Below are 21,892 nucleotides of genomic sequence, written 5' to 3' on the forward strand. Positions count from 1 at the left end.
TCAGGGCTTCCGGGGTTTGCCAGCAGGTGAGGCTGGAGGCTCACCCAGACTGGATGCAGTCCTAGATGTTTTCTTTTCAAATATCTCTTAACTCCACACGAGTTCTCTATGCGCTTGCTGCTGCTGCTGCTGCTGCTGCTGCTGCTGCTGCTGCTGCTGCTGCTGCTGCTGCTAAGTCACTTCAGTCGTGTCTGACTCTGTGTGACCCCATAGACGGCAGCCCACCAGGCTCCCTGGTCCCTGGGATTCTCCAGGCAAGAACACTGGAGTGGGTTGCCATTTCCTTCTCCAACGCATGAAAGTGAAAAGTGAAAGGGAAGTCGCTCAGTCGTGTCTGACTCTTCGCGACCCCATGGACTGCAGCCCACCAGACTCCTCCACCCATGGGATTCTCCAGGCAAGAGTGCTAGAGTGGGGTGCCATGGCTTAGTACCCACTAGATACTATTACCACTATTGTTGTTATTAACAATATGACAAACCCAGAAGCTAAAAATACTAAATCCCATGAATGGAATGGTAGTTTTACTCAATGAAGAGTGGGAACAGTGGATCCTAATAAATCAAGATGACTGGTGACAAGTGGGCTTGTCGAGAGGGCTTCATTCTCATCCCCGGCTCTCAAGAGGCTTCATGGCCCTTCTAAACCACTAGGAAGTGTGCAGGTGGCTAGGCATGAACCCCCAACTTTTTCCACCAGGAAGCCCCAGTGGCCTCTTTTTTGGAGAGGCAAAAGGCAGAAACAGGTACAGGTGTGATCCTTTCACCTGCTGGACTCAAGTGGTAACCTAGAGATGGTAAGCAGCGGTTACAGAGAGGAGAGGCAATTTCCCACACCTGGCCCTTTGAGTCCCTTGACCCCTCCGAAGAGTGGCTGGGGGCAGTGTGTGGTCATTTGAGATAATGGAGAGGGCTTGTGCAAGCAGGCCAGATGACCTGGGACTAGTCCTGCTTGCTGCGTGACTCCAGACAAATGACCTAGCCTCTCTAAGTCAGCTGCATCATGGAACTCGAAGGTGGTGGAGATAGGTTTCCCCTCATCATGGGTATGCAGATGAATATAACATAAGACCTCATTTGAATCCAGCCCCATGGGTTACTAGCTCTGTTTCTCCATCTGCAGTACGAACTCACCACCAGGCTGGGGTGCACACTGATGCACACTAATGCATCTAACACAGCAGAGGGGAGGGAGGCACTCGCTATTTTCCATGCTCAGTGACCTCTGAAGCCCACCCTCCCTTGCCCCACAGCCCTCTTGGTGGAAGTGAAGTTCTGGGTCTGTTCTCTGGGTGCCTGTCCCAGGGCTCATCGCTTAGAGCAGAAAGCATTTCTCCAGCCTCCTTTCCTCCAGTTGGTGGGACAACAGCTGTTGCTCCCCCCACCCCCGCCCCAGTCCCGGGTTTACAGCCCATTTATGGCGGGACACTCTGGTCACTGGGTGTTTGTGTAGTGTTTAATCATTAGGAGGTGGCCCCAGGGCATCTGCAGATAAGTCAGCTATTGCCTCAGTCTATCAGCGTCTGTTTTCAGAAGGCTCCTCTCAAAGGCCACAGAGATGACCTCTGGTGCAGCCTGGAGCTGGGGGAGGTGACTTCTGAAGGGCACAGGGGGACATGGCTACTAGAGGTGAGGCTTTCTGTATCGAAGTAAAGCGCTGGCCAGCCTGGAAAACACACAGTCAGCCTGCAGAGATGGGACTTCCTTTCTCTTCAACCCATTTCCCTCCCTGCCAAATCTAGACGGCTCTTTATCCTCCTCACCACCCAGACACCCAACTTGTTTTCCAAGATCCACCTAAAAGACCCCTCGACATTCCCCTGCCTGCATCGTCCGTTCTTGAGCTGGTCTTTGAGATAATGGAGAAGCCTTTGGTATGTTTAAAGAAGGCACCACTCCAGAACCCTGGGTACCCACATATGCTAAGTTCCCTGGTGAGCTCTCCACTGGATGGAAGGGACAGCCATGCCTGAGTCATCTCAGTCAGACTGGCACCTGCTCTTCGATGAAGACCTACTCTGTGCCCCCCATGCTGCTAAGGGCTGAATCAGCACTGAGGAACAAGAGAAACAACCATGTCCACAGTGAAGAGCCGAGGTCTCCGGCTGGGGAGACGTAACTCATCCGATTAAAAAGCAGGAGTTCAGTTCAATAAACGTTGACTGAGCGCCTCCTGCATGCCAGACACTGTATTATCAGGTCCTAGAAACTCAGCAATAACTAAGATAATCCCTGTTTTTCAAGTTTAGTACATCTAAAAAAAAATAGTCAAGATTTTGTCAGAAGTTAAAGAATTGCATAGGGCCGTTTGGGAGCTCCTTGGAAGGAAACTTAGGTGCCAAGTAAGGAAACATTGGAACTGAATGCTGGAAGCCATGTACGTGTTAGCCTGGCAAAGTGGGGTCAGAGAGGGCATTCTCAGCAGAGGGCATCCCATGGGCAAAGGCACAGAGACCTGGAACATCGTGGAGTGTGTGGGCAGCTGTGAAGGGTTCGGTGCTGCGGATTACAAGGCTGGCATGGCAGCTGGGGCCAAGGCTGGATGAACCATTCCAGGTGCTTCTCGGCAGGTGAGTGGTGTACACGATCAGATCTGCCTTTGGGGAGATCACTGCGGCTGTGCTGGAGCTGATGTGTGGAGTAACAGCATAGCGGCCGTGAGAGCTGAGGGACAGTGCCAGGAAATACAGCACGGGAGACCATGCCATGAAGTGGTTGGGTGGGGGTTGCGGAGAAAGGGGCCCGGCTCTCTGGCTCCAGTGGAGCTCAGATCTGAAGTCTAGGATTGACGTTGCGGGGAGGGGGGGCGGGCGCTAGGGATGGAGTGGCTGGTCATTAGCATGATAAGCACAGCTTGTGGACAGAGGCCCTGGGCTCCAGCTCCAGACTTCCTGCAGGGACATTCAAGGCCAGCGCCAGCATTAGCTCCACCAGCTTGCTGGCTTTGCCCTCTAGCATTTTATTCCAGATCATTAAGAGCACAGCCCTCTGGGAGGCTATCTCAGGGCCTTTGTTTAAAGTGAGAAGCAAGGGCATTTAATTGCCTCAGCTCAACACCCTGCCTTACTCCCTGGTCCCCTCCCCTCCATGCACCCTGCCGGATCTGTACCCCAGGCCCTCCCACCCACAGCACCTAGGGCCCACAGCTTGTCTTGACACATAATCAGTGTGCGTTCTGAGGCCCTCCTCAAATTATGGCTCTGATCTTTACTTCTAAAAGCAGAGCTGGAATTATAGCTTGGTTTAGAGAGACATTTAAATCCCCAGGGTCATAAACCCTTTCAAGTTCTGTTTCAAGACCTTTGCTGAGGATTTGAACAGGTTTACACCTCTGATGTTGTTCTACTGTGGTGAGTCTGCCAGTTTCCAGAGTGAGACCTCTTGTCCAGGCGTGCTGGCTACTTCAGCTTGTGCCAGTCTCCCATGGTGGGGCTCAGGCCTTAAATGATATCTTCTGCTTTTCCTCCTGCCAGAGTTCCCCCAGGATAGAAGAAGCAGGGAGACCGGAGCTGAGACTGCCCCAAAGCAGAATCACAAAGAGAAGGGTATTCTGTAAGAGGCAGGTGATGGGGGCAGGGGGTCACAGTGCTGCAGGTGGGCCTGCAGGACCCGTGCTCACATCCTGGGCCCACAGCTGAGGCTCTTCAACCTTCCTGTGTCTCTCCTTCCTCATGTGTGCAACTGGCACTCTAATCCTTTACAAAGTGGTGGCTGTTCATGGAGGGGGTTTAACTGGGCTCAGGCACTGTGCTAACATTATCCCTGCAGGACAACTCGACGAGGTGGGCTCATTATTTTTATTCTGCAGAGCACAGGGGCTCAGGATGGTTAACTAGTCTCTGTCATGTGGCTGGGAGGTGGTAAAGCTGGAGTCTAAACATGACAGGGGGTCAGAGGTTTGAAATCTTTTTCCAAGAAGGATAGTAGACTAGGTCGAACCATTCGGTCTCCTACCAGAGAACCTCCTGGACACTAACAAACCCAATTTTGAGTCCAGTTTGGGGCTGTGGTTAACTGAAGACTGGACAAGGCTGTATGGGATGGATCAATAAGCCACAGCACCAGAACTGATTTGTGTCGGCAGTTAAGAGCTGTTTGCTGCCGCTGGTGCCGCATTCTGATTGATCAGCGCCTGCTCTGGCCAGTTGGTGCCTGCATCTCGCTGGTTTTAAGTATTCTGCATATTGGCCCTGCATCTCAGAGCCAGGCAGTCAGTCATTCACAAACACCTATCATGAGCACCCTTCTGAGCCAGGCACTGTGCTAGGTAGGAGATTCATTTGCCGACAGAACAAACCCAGTTTCTGTTTCCCTGATACATACAGCCTAGTAGGAAGACATAGCAGACAAATAAAGAAAAATTAGCACAAATGCCAATAAGGGATGTGAAATAAACTGGATGCTGCAAAAGACACTAACAGCTGAGACCTTCTTGAGAGAGTGGTCAGGAATCATTTCTGAGAGGGCGGTGAAATATTTGAGTTTAGACCTGAAGGATAAGAATGAGCCAGCCTTATAAAAAGGTGAGAAGCACATTCCAGGCAGAAGGAATAGCATATACAAAGGTTCTGAAAGGAGATACTTGGCAAGTTGCAGGGCTTGAGTTGGGGATGGAACAGTGGAATGAGGCCAGAGAGATGGCAGGGGCTGGGCTTCCCTGATGGTTCAACAGGTAAAGAATTTGCCTCCCATGCAGGAGACTCAGGAGATGTGGGTTTGATCTCTGGGTCGGGAAGATCCCTTGAAGGAGGAAATGGCAACCCACTCCGGTATTCTTGCTTGAAAAGTCTTACGGATAGGAGCCTGGCGGGCTACAGTCCAAAGAGTTGCAAAGAGTTGGACACGATTGAGCATGCATGCAATGGAAGAGCAACAGAATGTGCCCTACTCTCGAGACCACGGTAAGAAGTCTGGACTCCATTCTATGTGCAGGGGAAATCCACTGAGGTAGTTAAGGGCAGGGGTAGTAGGATCTGTGTTAAGAAGGTCACAATAGCTGCTGGGTGGATAAAGCACCACATGAAGGTCATGGAGGAGACAGTGAGCCCAGTCAGGAGGCCAGAGTGGGCGTTCAAAGAGAAACCATGGCAGCCTGGGCCCGTGTGATGGCAGGCGAGACGGCAAGGAGCAGAGAGATTTGAGAGACCACTTGAAGGGCCTATGCCCAAGACTCACCCATAAACTAGACGAGGAAGAGAGGAAACCTAAAGATTCACTAAGTCTTATTAATCATTCTTAGGATAGTATTAACTAACTAATTAATTATATGGCAAACATCTACTACTGTATATGCCAGGCCTCTGCAGAGTCCAGGAAAGCTAAGTAGAGTCAGACACCATTCCGGTTCCTCCCTTAGTTTAGCCGGGGATACCATACCCATGAGTGCTCACTCAGCCGTGCTTGACATTTTGGGACCCCATGGACTGTAGCCCACCAGGCTCCTCTGTCCATGGGATTTTTTCCAGCAAGAATACTGGACGGGGTTGTCATTTCATCCTCCAGGGGATCTTTTTAATCCAGGGATCATACATATTTCCAATACAACATCTCCTATATTGCACCGAGACACTGGGAAAGCACAGACCACACCTAGGAGCAGACAATTCAAAAGGCATGTTAAATGCTACCAGAGAGCAAAACATAGGTTACCAGCAGACCCTGGATGGATGAGAGGTGCCCAGAGGACCCTGTCTGGGGTTAGAGAAGGAGAGGAGGGGGCAAGGAAGCTTCCTAGGAAAGACAGGGCTGGGGCCAATCCTGGAGCATGAATGGGGGTTATGCAGGTAAGGAAAGCCAGGAGGTCATTCCTGAAAATTCCAAGACCCAGCTGAATCCATGACTACTCAGGACTGGCACACCCTCCTCCTTTAGAGATGGGTAGCACAGTACCCCAGGGAGAACATGGGGTTGGAGTTAAATGGGGTTGGAGTCTAAGCTCTTCTGCCACTCACTGCCCATGTGCCCCTGGGCAAGTCACTTAGATCCACTGACCCAGGACTCATCTGTGAAACGGGGCAAACTCCTTACTGGGTCTTCTGGGAGGTTAAAGCATTTAGGGGGAGAATCCCTAGAAGTGTAGCCATTGTTGACAATGAGGCTCAGAGGCCAGAGCCACAGACAGCAAACTAGCAAGAATCCTAGGCAGGAGCTATGACAGCCTCCCAGAGGGCATCCATCCCTGGGGTACCCAGAGCCCTGGTGAGCTGTCCCACACCAAAAACTGAGAAATGATCATTTCTTCCTGCAGGAGCTCCTGCAGAACAAGTCAGTGGGTACCTGGAGATCCACTCACACACGCCCGCATGGTACTCGGGCCGACAGGAGGACACCCTGTAGGACTCACCCTCTGGAGCCACCTGTGTGCCTGTACAGGATGACACTCCAGACTCCTGCCCAAGCCGAGATGCCCTTCGGGTCCGCTGCTCGCCTCCTCTGCGGCTGAAGCCACTGCACCCTCGTGAGGGACCCATGGGTCGTGTCCTGGAAGCCCACAGAGGCAGCCAGGGAGGATTATTTTTTAAGCCTTGTTTTGCCACCCAAGGGCTTTTGAGTCCCTCTCCCCAAATCTCAGGGTAAAAGCTTAAATGGAGAGGAGGCAACAGAAATCCTCAAGTCGGGCCCTGAGCCCATCGAGCCATGCAACCACCTCATTTCCTTCCATTCCCCATTTAATCTCCGCCACACAATCTTGCAACATCCCTCAAAACATCAGAGTCCCTCTTCAGATCTCATTTCAGGCGATTTTACAGGCACCACAGATTAATGAGGGAGATAAATCAAAGTGCGCAGAGGATGAGGGAAAACAATAAGGCTGTAGCTGCCGCAGACAAAGCCGCCCTCCTCTTCCTGACATCCTGAGACAAAGGCCACAGGGGTGGATGGCAGAGGCCACTCCCAGAGGAGACAGACCCTGAGGGCCACTAGGTGTGACCAGCAGGATTAATGCAACTCTGAAACCTCTGGTGGAAGCTCTGGAACCAAAGAAGCCAGATGTCCTTAAGAGGGAAATATTACTCCCGTAGCTTCAAGCATCCCTAAACTCTGCTGAGGGAAGGGCTAGAGTTTCCTCAGCAGCAGGAGAGTTTGGCTTGGGCCACACCCTCAGGCTTTCTTATGACTGAGCCTCCAGGTGGAGAAAATCAGACTGAAAAGAGGACTGTCTCAAAGGGCCCCGGGCTGTCACCTTTACAAGCACCCTCAGCCGGTGTAAGGTCCTAAGGAGATGATCAGCCCTCACTCATGAGCTTCCAGTGAGGGTCACCTTGTGGAAGGATGGCATCAAGCCTTTGAACAAACAGGGAGGCAAGCTCGATGATGGAAAGCAAAGGTTTCCGAATTCAAATCCTATCCTTGCCCCTTAAGGGAATGTGGCTTTGGGAAGGAATGTCACCTTTCAGAGCCTGTCTCCTTATCTGTAAAGCTCATGGTCTTGTCCAAATCCATTCCCAGTTTTGCTCTCCAGGACTCTGGTAGACCATACAAAGCCTGCCAACTGCATGAAAAACTCATAGTGCAGGAAGTCCCCCCACCCTCCAATGGTTCATCCCCAAGGCAGCCCACTCCCCTCTAGACAGGCAGAGCCCCCTGCTAGTGCTGATTTAGGGAACAATGTCCTTCCAAGTCTAATTAAGTCCTGAGTCAAAACATCCACCAAAATAAATACAATTCATGGCTTATCAGTCACTTGGAATTTTATCTCGATGAAAACAAGACTATAGTCCCATGAACTTCAGCTCCTAATATAGTTTTGGTGGTGCTCCAACTTAGAGCAAAACCCATTATCATGTATAATGAATGGATTTTCTCCAAAGTGCCAGGAAGGTACAGGCCCCCACCACTTCTGCTCACAGCTCTGTCTGCCCTGCCTTCCCCTTTTGCAAGATGTCATTTGGTCCTTCAGCCTGTGCCTGCCATCAGCAACACTGCCACCCGCCTCCCTTGCTAAGTGCGTCTTGGCTCAGCCTTGAAGCACAGTGAGGATGGACGTTGAGGCTTTCTCTCCTCTGGAGGAGATCTGCTGCATGAGAAGAGGGGTCTACACACATCAGGGACCAGGGGCGAGCACTGCACTCTTACTCGAAATGCCATTACACAACAACAGCTGTCATCGAGACCATCAGAGCTGAAGGGTTGGTGGGGTCTCGGCCCTGCACGGATGAGCACAGTCCTGAGTCATTCTATACTTGTCCTTCAAGTGACAAACAAGAACACCAAGTCTGGGAGCTCAAGGACTTTAAACATCAGTAGGTCAGACCACGTGGATGAAGGAACAGGGGTGCAGGGACGGGAAGCATCTTACTCAAGATGCCCAGTGAGGGCAGAAGAGATCCAGGACAAGTACACTTGATTCCTAGTGCACCCCATCCCTTCCTGCATGGACTGCATTCTTCGCCTAAGAGATGATGTGCGCTTTCATCAGTTACTTGTTCATGCTCTCCAAACTCGGCACCGAGGCAGCTTTGCTCCCCAGAGCCTGGAGGACAGAGTGGTCACTGGACCTCTAACAATCTCCCCCGGCCTGGATTTCCTCACCGGCAGAGTGAGAGGGCTGCAGCGGGGACCCTCTCATGCCACCTTGGACGGTGAGCTTCTCTTCAAAGATGCAGTGCTGGGAAAATACATTAGAATGCCAGGTAACCTTGAACAGAAACTCTGGGCTGGCAGAGTGTCCCATATTGACCAGCCTAAAGGCTACACTTAACCAGAACACTTTCTACAGCTGGTGTCAGAACTCTTTCTACACCAGGCTTATTTCATCAGGTCTTATATTTCAGTAACAAATCACAGCTAGGCTGCTCTTCAAACAGGACAAAGATATTAAAGGAAACAAAAGGAAAATCCCAAACAGATAATAAAGTAAGCAGACCTATTTTGACACTTGGGTAGTATTTCTAAAGGATCTCTCAAATCATCACTGACAGGAAAAGAAACCTCTTATAGCTTATTACAGTAACAACAAGTTCCCATCATAGGATGACATTTAGCCCCCAGGGCTACCCCAGTCCTTCCAGGTCCCCTAAATCTCTTTGGCACTTAGCATGTGGCTTATTGAGGCTCTGCCCTTCTCAATTTGATTGCAAGCTTCTTGAGGGCAGGGAGCAGAGATGATGGTCTGACTTCCCTTTGGATCCTCAGGGCCTAGTGCATGGGAGATGCTCCATCAATATTAAACAACCATCAGCATTTTCTATAAACTGTCATATATCAAGACACAGTCCAAATACTTTGCTGAAATACAACTGACCCATAGCATTGCTTAACATTCATCAGCCAATTCAGTCAACGTGTTCCTCATCTATGTGCTCATGCTCTCCTATCGTTGACAGTCAAGGCCATCAACCAGACTAGGCAGCATGGTGCCCAGCATCTGATAGGTATGTAGTAAATATGCGAAGAAATGCATGATTCAGAGTTGGTTATGTAATGGTGGGGTGGGGTGGCATTAGGCTCAGACTGCCACTTACATGTAATAAAACAGTGATGGTCACTAAGCAGTTCTCCGTGTATTTTCTATTCTCCCAGCAAAAATGTACTTCTCCTGATCTCTGAATTTAAGTGTAGCCCTGTGACTTCCTTTGGCCAAAGACAAATGAATGTAAGTTAAAGAGACCATTCCCTGGTAGGAGCTTTTAAGAGACAGCATGTCTTCTCTTTGCCATGGGGACTGTCAGTCCTCTAAACAGTCGTTTCTTTGGCACCCTGGGTCCTAGGGTGAGAATGATGTACATTACAGTCTCCCACTGACATGCAATGGCCAGATACTGAGGGTAGGTTTGGGGGAGTTGCTTGTTACACAGCACAACCTAGCCTGTACTGACTGATGTAAAGACTTGTCTAGGTACTCAGATGCAAACATACTATTTTCTGTTCCAGAGCACAGGTGTAGTCCGATTCTGACCTGGGGTGGGGGGCCTATGCTTCAGGTTGCTGGGGGAGGAAGCACAGAAAAAGGTGCTCCGTTTGGACTTTTTTCTTTGACCTCTCTTCCTTTCATATTGCTAGATATCATCTCATCCATAGAAAGAAGAACGATCAAGTCTCCAAATTACCTTTAAGCAACTACTGAAAAGGAACCACTTTTGGAAAAAGTACTTTGGAGGAGCAATTGTCCTCTCCATCCCCCAACACGCACATACTCCACTGTGCTTCTCCTGTGGTGTAACCTGGAACAAAGCTGTGAAGTTGAGCAACATTAGGGAGTGAAAGGTTCTTGTGGGGCCGCTATACAGCTTTTTTTTTTTTTTTTCAAGTGAAAACACTGCATACATGAGAAATAACACCCCACAGACACTGAGCGAATTCTTTCTCTTCTCTTTACAACCCCCTGGGAGAATTCCTTTGTAGCTTAAGGTGCAGATGGCTTGCTTCCTGTCAGCACTAGCCCCCTGTTAGCACACGTGGCCTCTGCCCACCCATTCCACAAGCAGACACTCTCTCTTAAAAAGGAAGTCAGTGGTACCCGCAGAAAAGACACACTTGGGAAAGACCAGTGCAGTAATTACTACCCTGTTACCACAGAAATACAGGTTTGCCCCTAAGGCTCCTTTAAGAGCTTTTAGATTAAAATGACTTTTACTCTCTCCTAGTTTCTGTTCTTTTGCTACACACAGGGAGGAGAAAGCGGAAAGGGATGGAAAGCAAACATAATGGAGATCACTGATGCTGGGCACTGTGCTAGAGGCATCTTCTTTTTCCACGAAATTGAGTATAACCCTGGAATGCAGGAGGGGGGAAATGCTGGGCACACTAGTGGATACAACAGGCAGCTATAAGGCAGTGAGAAGGAGTAGGCCAGCAGAATGAGAGAGGGGAGAGGGGAAGGGCTGGGGTGACAGAGCGATCCAGAAGGACACAGAGAGATCAACTGACTGTCCTGAGCAAGACAAGATGAAGACCAGAAAGGTGGTGGCGGAACAAGGCAAAGTTCATTTTCACTTAGGCTGGTGGGAAGCTCCACGGTGAATTACCACGAAAATACGCAACCATGCAGGACCTTATGTACATCTGTATTCTCAGTTTTCTCCCTTTTCTGCATGTCATAGTCTCACTTAAACTCCCTCGCCCTGTCCTAATGCTTATTTTAATTTACGATTGTTCTTTCATTATACATCATTACTCTAAGCTGTTATAAAAGAAGAGGGCTTAACTATTAATCAATTAAATATAAAGGAAACAGAATGGCAGAGGGGTAGAGCCTAGATTGCCCGGAATGGCTTGCAGGACTGAGGAAAAATCAGTGCATTTATCTTTGTCTGGTACTTTACAAAGGACTCTCCTCACCTCCACCTCAGGCCCTCCTGACAACGGTCTCGTGATGCATGTACCACAGTGGTCCCCAGCTTATTTGGCACCAGGGACTGATTTCGTGGAAGACAACTTTCCCATGGACTGGGGGTGACAGGGGATGCTTTCAGTGCATTACATTTATTGTGCATTTTATTTCTAAAATAACGCTGCCATTGATCTGACAGGAGGTACCAGTCCGTGGTCTGGAGGTTGGGGACCGCTGCATGTGAATACTGTCCTCATTTTAGAGACAAAACCATGAAACTCAGAGGTGCTGTCTAGCCCGCTGGTCCTTCCACAGCAAACCCCACAGCTGCCTCTAGAAATAGCGATGAGCTGGTTTACAGTAGCACTACACAAAAGAACTCTCTGCAGAGATGAAATGCTGTCTATCTACTGAGGAGTGTCTGCGTTCTCCAACAGGGTAGCCCTGAACCATGCGGTACTTGGGAGCACCTGAAATGCGGCTCATGTGACCAAGCGACTGACTTCTAATTTGGATTAATTTATGCTGCATGGCCATACCCTTCTCGGGGCTTGAGAGCCCCACTGGGCAGTGGGGCAGAGCAGGCCTTTAGTCTCCCACTCCCACCACGTGGATGTGGGGAAATAGCTAGAGATGGCATGACATGGGATTAGATAGAAGAAGGCGAAACTCTGCCCCTTTGCCTTACTCGGTGATGATGGGAAGATTAGGAAATGACAGCACCCAAAAGACCCAGGGGGAGAGAGTAAGGGGAAGGGAAGGAACATTTTAGGGGAGCTCTCCTTCAACCACGGCTCCAGCCATGCACCCCTGCAGACCCCCAAACTCTGGGTAGACGAACACCAGCCATGCCTCAGGGACTACTGTGGTAAGTCAGGAGCAGGGAGAATTCTTCGAATGATTGCAGATTATCTGTAGATTCTGGGGGCCCTGGTTTCTGGGATCACTCAAGGGAAGGATGAGCCTGGCTTGGAATCATGAAATAGTGGACTCTGGCAAATGGCACAAGTTGGCAGCAGGTCAGAATCCACAAACAGGGATCCCTCCTCCAAACCTGCAAGCAGACCAAGGGGTAAACTGGTCCAGCATTGTATAAGAGCTGCTAGTACTGCTGCTGCTAAGTCGCTTCAGTCATGTCCGACTGTGCAACCCCATAGGCGGCAGCCCACCAGACTCCCCCGTCCTTGGGATCCTCCCAGGCAAGAACACTGGAGTGGGTTGCCATTTCCTTCTCCAATGCATGAAAGTGAAAAGCGAAAGTGAAAAGCGAAAGTGAAGTCACTTAGTCATGTCCGACTCCTAGTGACCCCATGGACTGCAGCCTACCAGGCTCCTCTGTCCATGGGATTTGCCAGGCAAGAGTACTGGAGTGGGGTGCCACTGCCTTCTCCGTGTGTAAGAGCAAGCCTTCTCAAATGGAGACGCAGACATAGAGAATGGTTTGTGGACACGGCAGGGGAAAGGGTGGGATGAGCTGACACAGAAGCACCGACATATACTCAGCACCGTGTGTGAAACAGACGGCTAGCAGGAAGCTGTTTAATGCAGGGAGCCAGCCCGGGGTTCTGTGACCACATATGGTGGTGGATGGAAGGGTGCACAGGAGGTTGAAGAAGGACGGGATACATGTATACATACACACACACACATATAGTTATAACTGATTTGAGTTGTTTCATGACAGAAACCCAAGAGAACGCACTGGTCATAGCAAACACTCTCTTCCAACAACACAAGAGAAGACTCTACACATGGACATCAACAGATGGTCAATACGGAAATTAGATTGACTGCATATTCAAAAGCAGAGGCATTATTTTGCCGACTAAAGTCCATCTAGTCAAGGCTATGGTTTTTGCAGTAGTCATGTATGGATGTGAGAGTTGGACTATGAAGAAGGCTGAGCGCTGAAGAATTGATGCTTTTGAACTGTGGTGTTGGAGAAGACTCTTGAGAGTCCCTTGGACTGCAAGGAGATCCAACCAGTCCATTCTGAAGGAGATCAACCCTGGGATTTCTTTGGAAGGAATGATGCTAAAGCTGAAACTCCAGTACTTTAGCCGCCTCATGCGAAGAGTTGACTCATTGGAAAAGACTCTGATGCTGGGAGGGATTGGGGGCAGGAGAAGCAGGGGACGACCGAGGATGAGATGGCTGGATGGCATCGCAGACTCGATGGACGCGAGTCTGAGTGAAATCAGGGACTTGGTGATGGACAGGGAGGCCTGGCGTGCTGCGATTCACGGGGTCGCAAAGAGTCGGGCACGACTGAGCGACTGAACTGAACTGATATTCTTTGCAGCCAAAGATGGAGAAGCTCTATACAGTCAGTAAAAACAAGACTGGGAACTGACTGTGGCTCAGATCATGAACTCGTTATTGCCAAATTCAGACTTGAAGAAAGTAGGGAAAACCACTAGACCATTCAGGTATGACCTAAATCAAATCCCTTATGATTATACAGTGGAAGCGAGAAATACATTCACGGGATTGGATCTCATAGATAGAGTGCCTGATGAACTATGGACAGCAGTTTGCAACACTGTACAGGAGGCAGGGATCAAGACCATCCACAAGAAAAAAAAATTCAAAAAGGCAAAATGGTTGTTTGAGGAGGCCTTAAAAATAACTGAGAAAAGAAGAGAAGCTAAAGGCAAAGGAGAAAAGGAAAGATATACCCATTTGAATGCAGAGTTCCAAAGAATAGCAAAGAGAGATAAGAAAACCTTCCTCAGTGATCAATGCAAAGAAATAGAAGAAAACTAAAGAATGAGAAAGACTAGAGATTCAAGAAAATTAGAGATGCCAAGGGAACATTTTATGCAAAGATGGGCACAATAAAAGACAGAAATGGTATGAACCTAACAGAAGCAGAAGATATTAAGAAGAGGTGGCAAGAATATACCAAAGAACTATACAAAAAAGGTTTTCATGGCCCAGATAACCACGATGGTGTGATCACTCACCTAGAGCCCGACATCCTGGAATGTGAAGTCAAGTGGGCCATAGGAAGCATCACTACAAACAAAGCTGGTGGATGTGATGGAATTCCAGTTGAGCTGTTTCAAATCCTAAAAGATGATGCTGTGAAAGTGCTGCACTCAATATGTCAGCAAATTTGGAAAACTCAGCAGTGGCCACAGGACTGGAAAAGGTCAGTTTTCATTCCAATCCCAAAGAAAGTCAATGCCAAGGAATGTTCAAACTACTGCACAGCTGCACTCATCTCACACGATAGTAAAATAATGCTCAAAATCCTCCAAGCCAGGCTACAACAGTACTTGAACCATGAACTTCCAGATGTTCAAGTTGGATTTAGAAAAGGCAGAGGAACCAGAGATCAAATTGCCAATATCCGCTGGATCATGGAAAAAGCAAGAGAGTTCCAGAAAAACATCTACTTCTGCTTTATTGACTATGCCAAAGCCTTTGACTGTGTGGATCACAACAAACTATGGAAAATTCTTTGAGAGATGGAAACACTAGAACATCTTACCTGTCTCCTGATAAATCTGTATGTAGGTCAAGAAGCAACAGTTAGAACTGGACATGGAACAATAGACTGGTTGCAAATAGGAAAAGGAGTCCGTCAAGGCTGTATATTGTCACCCTGCTTATTTAACTTATATGCAGAGTACATCATGAGAAACACTGGGCTGGATGAAGCACAAGCTGGAATCAAGACTGCCAGGAGAAATATCAATAACCTCAGATATGCAGATGACACCACCCTTATGGCAGAAAGTGTAGTGGAACTAAAGAGCCTCTTGATGAAAGTGAAAGAGGAGAGTGAAAAAGTTGGCTTAAAACTCAACATTCAGAAAACTAAGATCCTGACATCTGGTCCCGTCACTTCATGGCAAACAGATGGGGAAACAGTGGAAACTGTATTTTGGGGGGCAGACTTTATTTTGGGGGGGCTCCAAAATCGCTGCAGATGGTGACTACAGCCATGAAATTAAAAGATGCTTGCTCCTTGGAAGAAAAGCTATGAGCAACCTAGACAGCGTATTAAAAAGCAGAGACATTACTTTGCCAACAAAGGTCCACCTAGTCAAAGCTATGGTTTTTCCAGTAGTCATGTATGGATGTGAGAGTTGGACTATAAAGAAAGCTGAGCACCAAAGAACGGATGCTTTTGAATTGTTGTTTTGGAGAAGACTCTTGAGAGTGCCTTGGACTGCAAGGAGGTTAAACCAGTCAATCCTCAAGGAAATCAGTCCTGAATATTCATTGGAAGGACTGATGCTGAAGCTAAAGCTCCAATACTTTGGCCACCTGATGCGAAGAACTGACTCATTTGAAAAGACCCTGATGCTGGGAAAGATTGAAGGTGAGAGGAAAAGGGGATGACATCACCGATTTGATGGACATGAGTTTGAGTAAGCTCCAGGACATGGTGATGGACAGGAAAGTCTGGTGTGCTGCAGTCCATGGGGTCACAAAGAGTCGGACACGACTGAGTGACTGAACTGAACTGATTGCAGAAACCAACATGACATGGTAAAGCAATTATCCTCCAATAAATAAGGAAAGGGCCTTCTCCTTGAGGCCTGAGATCATGACAGGATAAAGGATGAGGGTCAGCCCAACTGCAGAGTCCCTGGTTGCAAAGTCTGGGATGCAGGGAGAGGAGGTAAGAAACATCTCCTCTTCCCTGTAATGCAAACTGTTGTCCATTGTCCTAATGCAAACTTGTCCATTGTCCCTGAAGGATGGAGTTTGCCTTTCCAGCCATCTGGGCACTGCTTACATTTTTAGTGAGCAGGGCCTCATTCAATGAGATGACACCAAGAGAAGGGCTGGAGCTAAAGAGGAATCCACGCACAGAGGGCTCCCTGAGCGAGCAGATGAGTGGGCCAGATGGTAGGTGGTTAGAGCCTTTGGCAGTGGAGGGGTCTGCTGGGCCTGGGTTTCAGTCCCAGCTCGGACACCAGCCAGTTAGGTGTGCATGTAACATGCAGTGAGTTTATAAACCCTCTCACAGATTCAAGTCTGCGAAACTAGGGTAATAACTCCTTTCAAAGGGTCAAGGTTAAAAACTAATGACCAAATGTTTGTAAGGTGCTGGACACAGTTCCTGGCATATAGCACTCCGTCAGGAAATGGCAACTATACCTGTTTTTATTATTTTCTGATAAAAGTTTGTATTCGTTTTCCATTGTTGCTGTAACAAATTATAATAAACTTGGGGGGGTTAAACTAATAAATATGTACTATCTCACAGTTCTTCATCTGAGTTGAGTCGCAAGGACTGAACTCACAGTGTCAGCAGAGCATCTGTTCCTTTGCCTTCTCTGTATAGAGGCTACCCGCCCTGAGTTCTTTGATTGTGGTCCCTTACCTCATCTTCAAAGCGAACCAGATGGATGGTGTATGTCTCAGATCTCATCAGTCTGCCCTCCTCTCCTGCCTCTTCCACCTTTAAGGACCTGTGATTACACTGGGCTGACCTGGATAATCCATCTAAACATCAGCTGATAAGCAACCTTACTGGGCTTCCCGCATGGCTCAGGGGTAAAGAATCTGCCTGCAACGCAGGACACATGAGTTCAATCTCTGGGTCGGGAAGATCCCCTGGAGGAGGAATTGGCAACTCACTCTCATATTCTTGCCTGGCGAATCCTATGGAGAGAGAAGCCTGGCAGGCTACAGTCCATGGGGTCGCACAGAGTCGGACATGACCGAGCATGCACGAAGCAAACTTATTCCCTTGGCCACAAGTCATAAAATATTCACAAGTGCTGGAATTAGGCCTTGGGTGTCTCTGGAGGGGCTGTTTTTCTCCCTATCCCAGGCTTGAAAGGGAAGACAATGGGAGAAGTTCCCCTCATTGCTCCCTCCAGTCTGCATATCCCAGCAGGGGCGATGGCTAAGAAATAGCTCACCTCATTGTGCTCGCTTCGGCAGCACATATACTAAAATTAGAAATAGCTCACCTCACATGGTGAGGGCGCCCACCAATTCCAGCTGCTGGTTGGGGAGCCCTGTCCTGGATTCAGCTCCTCTCTCCAAGTCGGGTCCGAATCTGTGAATGCACTGCTGAGTGCTAAGAGGCCAGGCTGTCCCACACAAATCACAAAGCCAAGCATAGTCCTGGGCCTGAAGATCCTGCGACACTCCCGGTGAGGGAGGTGGGCCTGGCTTGGCAGGCTGGTCAGATACCAGGTTGCACAGTTACATTCTCACACTGCAGGTCTCCCTGCTCAAGCTGAAGCTGGGATGCATCTGAGCACTGAGGCCCGGGTCCCAAATGCACAGTCAAGTTGTACAATGACTGAAGCCCAGCTGAAAAGCCATCTCCATACCTAAACTGTACAGAATTTGGAGGGCAAAGAAAATCTTGTAACTTAACAAGAAAACAAAACAGTTTCTCCTTTATGTTTGGTGATGTTAGAGGGAAATTTTCATTTTTGTTCAAGTCGCAGGCTGATGTTTTACCATGTGGCATTAGTTGTTTTTTTTTTTTTTCTATTTTTCTTACTACCTGAATCTTGGCTCAGTCAGTCAAGAATCCACCTGCAATGCAGGAGACCTGGGTTCAACTGCTGGGTCAGGAAGATTCACAGGAGAAGAAAATGACACCCCAGTCCAATATTATTGCCTGGAAAATCCCATGGACAGAGAAACCTGGCAGGCTACAGTCCATGGGGTCACAAGAGTCAGACATGACTTAGCGACTAAACCAAATTAACAAGAGCAATTGGTGTTTTAAGGGTTGAGAAAAAAGTTATCAAGTAACTGCAAAGTCTTGCTCAGGATCCACGTGCACAGGAGCCTGGCTTCTGTCTTCCACGTGCTGTCAGTGACAGGTACGTGACCTTGGGGGGAACATCTAACTGCCTCAACCCACTGCACACTACAGCACCATGCATGCGGGAAAGGGCCATGGCGTGCTTTCAAGGGACAGAGAAAGGGGCCTGAGAGTGGAAATCTTCCCAGAGCTGAGCTTTAATCTTTGAAGGCACTCAACCTGCTGAAGTTCGAGAACTTTCGACGTGTTCCTAGGAGATAGCAGTGCCTGCAACCGGCTGGAGTTCCACAAACCCTGTGACTGTGAGCTCAGCCCCTGGGCCCTCCTTGTCGTATCCCTTCCTCCTCCCAGCCTGCTAGTCCACAGACCTCCATGTCACAGCTCTCTTTACGCGTCTGTCATCTGGAGCCAAGAGCTTGTAATAAGCCACCTCCGTTTGTCCCTTTTGATCCTTCCTTCAGAGCCGGCTGGCTCTAGTTTGCTGAAAGTCGCCCCGATGACTATCAGGTAAAAACGAGGGCCCACGGGTGGCAATCCTAGAGAGCGACAGGAGATCAAGGGCAGGCTTGGCATCCTGAATTTACAATCGTCATTTATTATTTCTCAGAAGCCGGCTGGTGACATACGAGACTCACCAGCAGACACGGTCTCTGTCTCCCAGGCTCCGAAGGTACACATTCCTATCGGTTACTTTTAATAACCCTGAAGATACCGCAGCCACATCCTGCCACCAACAGCCTCAGCCTGCCTGGTGGGTGGGTGGGTGGGTGGGTGTCCTTCAGCCTCCCTGGGAGCGGTTCTCTGGGCTGAAGGGCAAGGTCAGTGATGTCCTGCTTGTAAGTGATGGCACAGTGGGCTTGCCATTCCTTTGCTGAGGTCTCATCAGAAGTTGTCTCTCAGTTCGTTTCCTATTTCTTTTGTAGAACTCATGTAATCGACTGCTTGTGTGTGAATCCTTAAGGACTGGGCTTTTCATTTAAAAAAAATTCATGGAAGTATCTTAGCTCTTTTTTCAGGTTAGAAGGGAAGACTTCTGGAAAGGTTCTTTGCATTTTTTTTTCACTTGTCTGGTAAATTATTTAAACAACATATTTCTAGTTACAGGGATAGGAACAGGATTACCTAGCCTGCAGTCATGTGCATAGTACTTGTTATTTAATATATCTGCACACCATCTGTGATATTATTCCTTGATATTTTACACTAAATTGTTCCAAGTGTACACTATCCCGACCCTAAGAAATGTGTGTAAAATCATCAGTTTGAGATGCTAGTTGCAAGGGTGTGGGTTTTTTTTTTTATTAAAATGTAATTGTTAAAAATTACCATCTACCATCTAAAATTATTTCTGTACCAATAATGTTTGCCTTGCACTTTGTGGAACACTCATTAAAATGGCAACCCACTCCAGTATTCTTGCCTGGAGAATCCCAGGGACAGGGGAGTCTGGTGGGCTGCCATCTATGGGGTTGCACAGAGTCGGACATGACTGAAGCGACTTAGCAGCAGCAGCAGCATTTGGAACATAATTTTGGGAAGATTTACAAGAACAGAGGGCTTCCCTGGTGGCTCAGACGGTAAAAGCATCTACCTGCAATGCAGGAGACCCGGGTTCGATTCCTGGGTCGGGAAGTTCCCCTGGAGAAGGAAATGGAATCCACTCTAGCACTCTTGCCTGGAAAATCCCATGGACGGAGGAGCTTGATAGGCTATAGTCCATGGGGTCGCAAAGAGTTGGACATGACTGACTGACTTCACTTCACAAGAACAGACCTCCCAGGTGGCGCTAATGGTAAAGACCCATCTGCCAATGCAAGAGACCTAAGAGACTCGGGTTAGATCCCTGGGTTGGAAGATCTCCTGGAGGAAGGCATGGCAACCCACTCCACTATCTTGCCTGGAGAATCCCATGGATAGAGGAGCCTGGCAGGCTACAGTCCATAGGGTCACAAGGAGTTGGACATTACTGAAGCGACTTAGTACGCACGCTTACATGAAGAATCTGAAAGAAACCAATCTACTACTATTTCAACTGAGCCAAAGCTAAAGCATTATTATAGCCCGTTTACACTAACTTTGAAAGAAGTAATTTAACACATCCAAGAATAACATAGGAGCTTCCCTGGTGGTCCAGGGGTTAAGAATCCACCTGCCAGTGCAGGGGACACAGACTCGATCTCTGGTCTAGGAAGATGCCACGTGCCGCAGAGCAGCTAAGCCCGTGCGCCACAGCTGCTGAAGCCCACGCGCTGTAGAGCCTTGTGCTCTGCAACAAGAGAAGCCACCACAACGAGAAGCCCACGCATCTCAACTACAGAGTGGTCCCTACTCATTGCAACTAGAGAAAACCTGTGTGCAGCAACGGAGACCCAGCACAGCCAAAAATAAATAAATAAAAATAATGAATAAATGATAGTGCAGTATTAAAAAAAAGAGTAATACACAATATCTCACTGCCTACAGGTCCAAATTTACATAAAATAGAAGATTTATGAGCATTATTAAATCTTTTTTTTTTAAGCCACCTGAATTCTTTCTTTAAAAGTTGGCTCATTATCCATTTAGTCTTAAATGATCACATCTGAGCAATTCCAGTTTGGGGAAAACCGGAAGACACTGTTGTCTGTTTTGTTAACTGTGGAGACTGAGTTGGAACAACAAAACAAATGCCACCCATCTTTCCAGCCCAAACCCAAACCTTCCACCTCCAAAAGCAAAAGCAAGCTCAGCTGTGATCTATAATCATTCCATTAACCCTGCACTGAAGCATTAAGTTAAACTGCCTAGTGCAGACACTGCTTTTGCTACAAGGGGAAATGTACCTTGTAAGGCCATCACTTTATGCTAATAGATTTACTGAGCAATTCCATGTTTACAAGAGAATACCAATAAACAAAATAATTTAACAAATTGTGAACGGTCCAATGGGGTTGTTACAACAACTAATTTTTCTTTTGCTGATATTTACTCTAAAGACTTTGGTTATAGAGCCTTAGAGTAGTTCTCAAATAGTTCATCTTTCTATAGAATTTTTAAACCAATACTTTAAATAAAATCACAGGGGAAAAGCTGACTTGAATTGGCACGGTAGTGTTAAGTCTTTAGTCCTCTCTGGTATAAATCACTACCTTGGAGGTGGAGGAGACTCTGAGAAGGACATGGTTGAGTTGGTAGCTGAGCCTAGGCCTTGGGCAGGTGCCAAGTTCCTGATAGCTAATTCAGCACTCTTCACACCAGCCCAAGCCTCCAAGTCTTCCCCAAGAGAGGGTGAAGATTCCTTTTCGGCAAATTCCATTTCCGGGGGAAACTTCAGGGTCTGTCTCTTTAATAATGCTGCCCTATTTCTCTGAAGCCAGGGAACTACAGAAGTCATCTCACTCTCTGTTAGAAACTGTCCTGCTAAGAGAAATGCACGAAGCTGGTTTGGTGCAACAAATATTTGGCCTTCTGACACAGGAGACTTCGCCTCCAAGAAGAACATAGTGATTTCAAACCGCTCACATCGAAATTCCATGTTCTGTCTCATCAACCCAGATGTGGCAAGAGGTCAAGTACGCCATAAAAAATTCTTCAACAATCAGATCATTAAAGGCTATTGAAATCCAGAAATACAGCACATCAGAGCTGGAAGGGATCTTGGAACCCATACAGCCCAAACCCCTTCCTTAACAGATAGTTCACAGTCACAGAATCGGCTTGTGTCAAAGACTAGAAACTTGTAGGCCAAATATTCTTCTTTATTATACCTTTCTGAAGCTCTTCTTTGTCTCTGAAGCAATGAAGACTGGTCAAGCCCAATCATGACAACCATTCAGCATGCAGTTTAGAAACTACATGGCTAAGCCCTGCCTCTTGTCACCAGGCAAC

The 21,892-nt window shown here is 48.0% G+C and overlaps 1 protein-coding gene across 6 annotated transcripts in view; it reads right to left on the minus strand.

Moving 5' to 3' along the window:
* Window positions 1-21,892, minus strand: part of NAV2 (neuron navigator 2) — a 426,264-nt gene that overhangs the window by 106,951 nt on the left and 297,421 nt on the right. The gene's annotated exons all lie outside the window — the stretch shown is intronic.

Source organism: Ovis canadensis, chromosome 21 (genome assembly GCF_042477335.2).
Source record: "Ovis canadensis isolate MfBH-ARS-UI-01 breed Bighorn chromosome 21, ARS-UI_OviCan_v2, whole genome shotgun sequence".
NCBI lineage: Eukaryota > Metazoa > Chordata > Mammalia > Artiodactyla > Bovidae > Ovis > Ovis canadensis.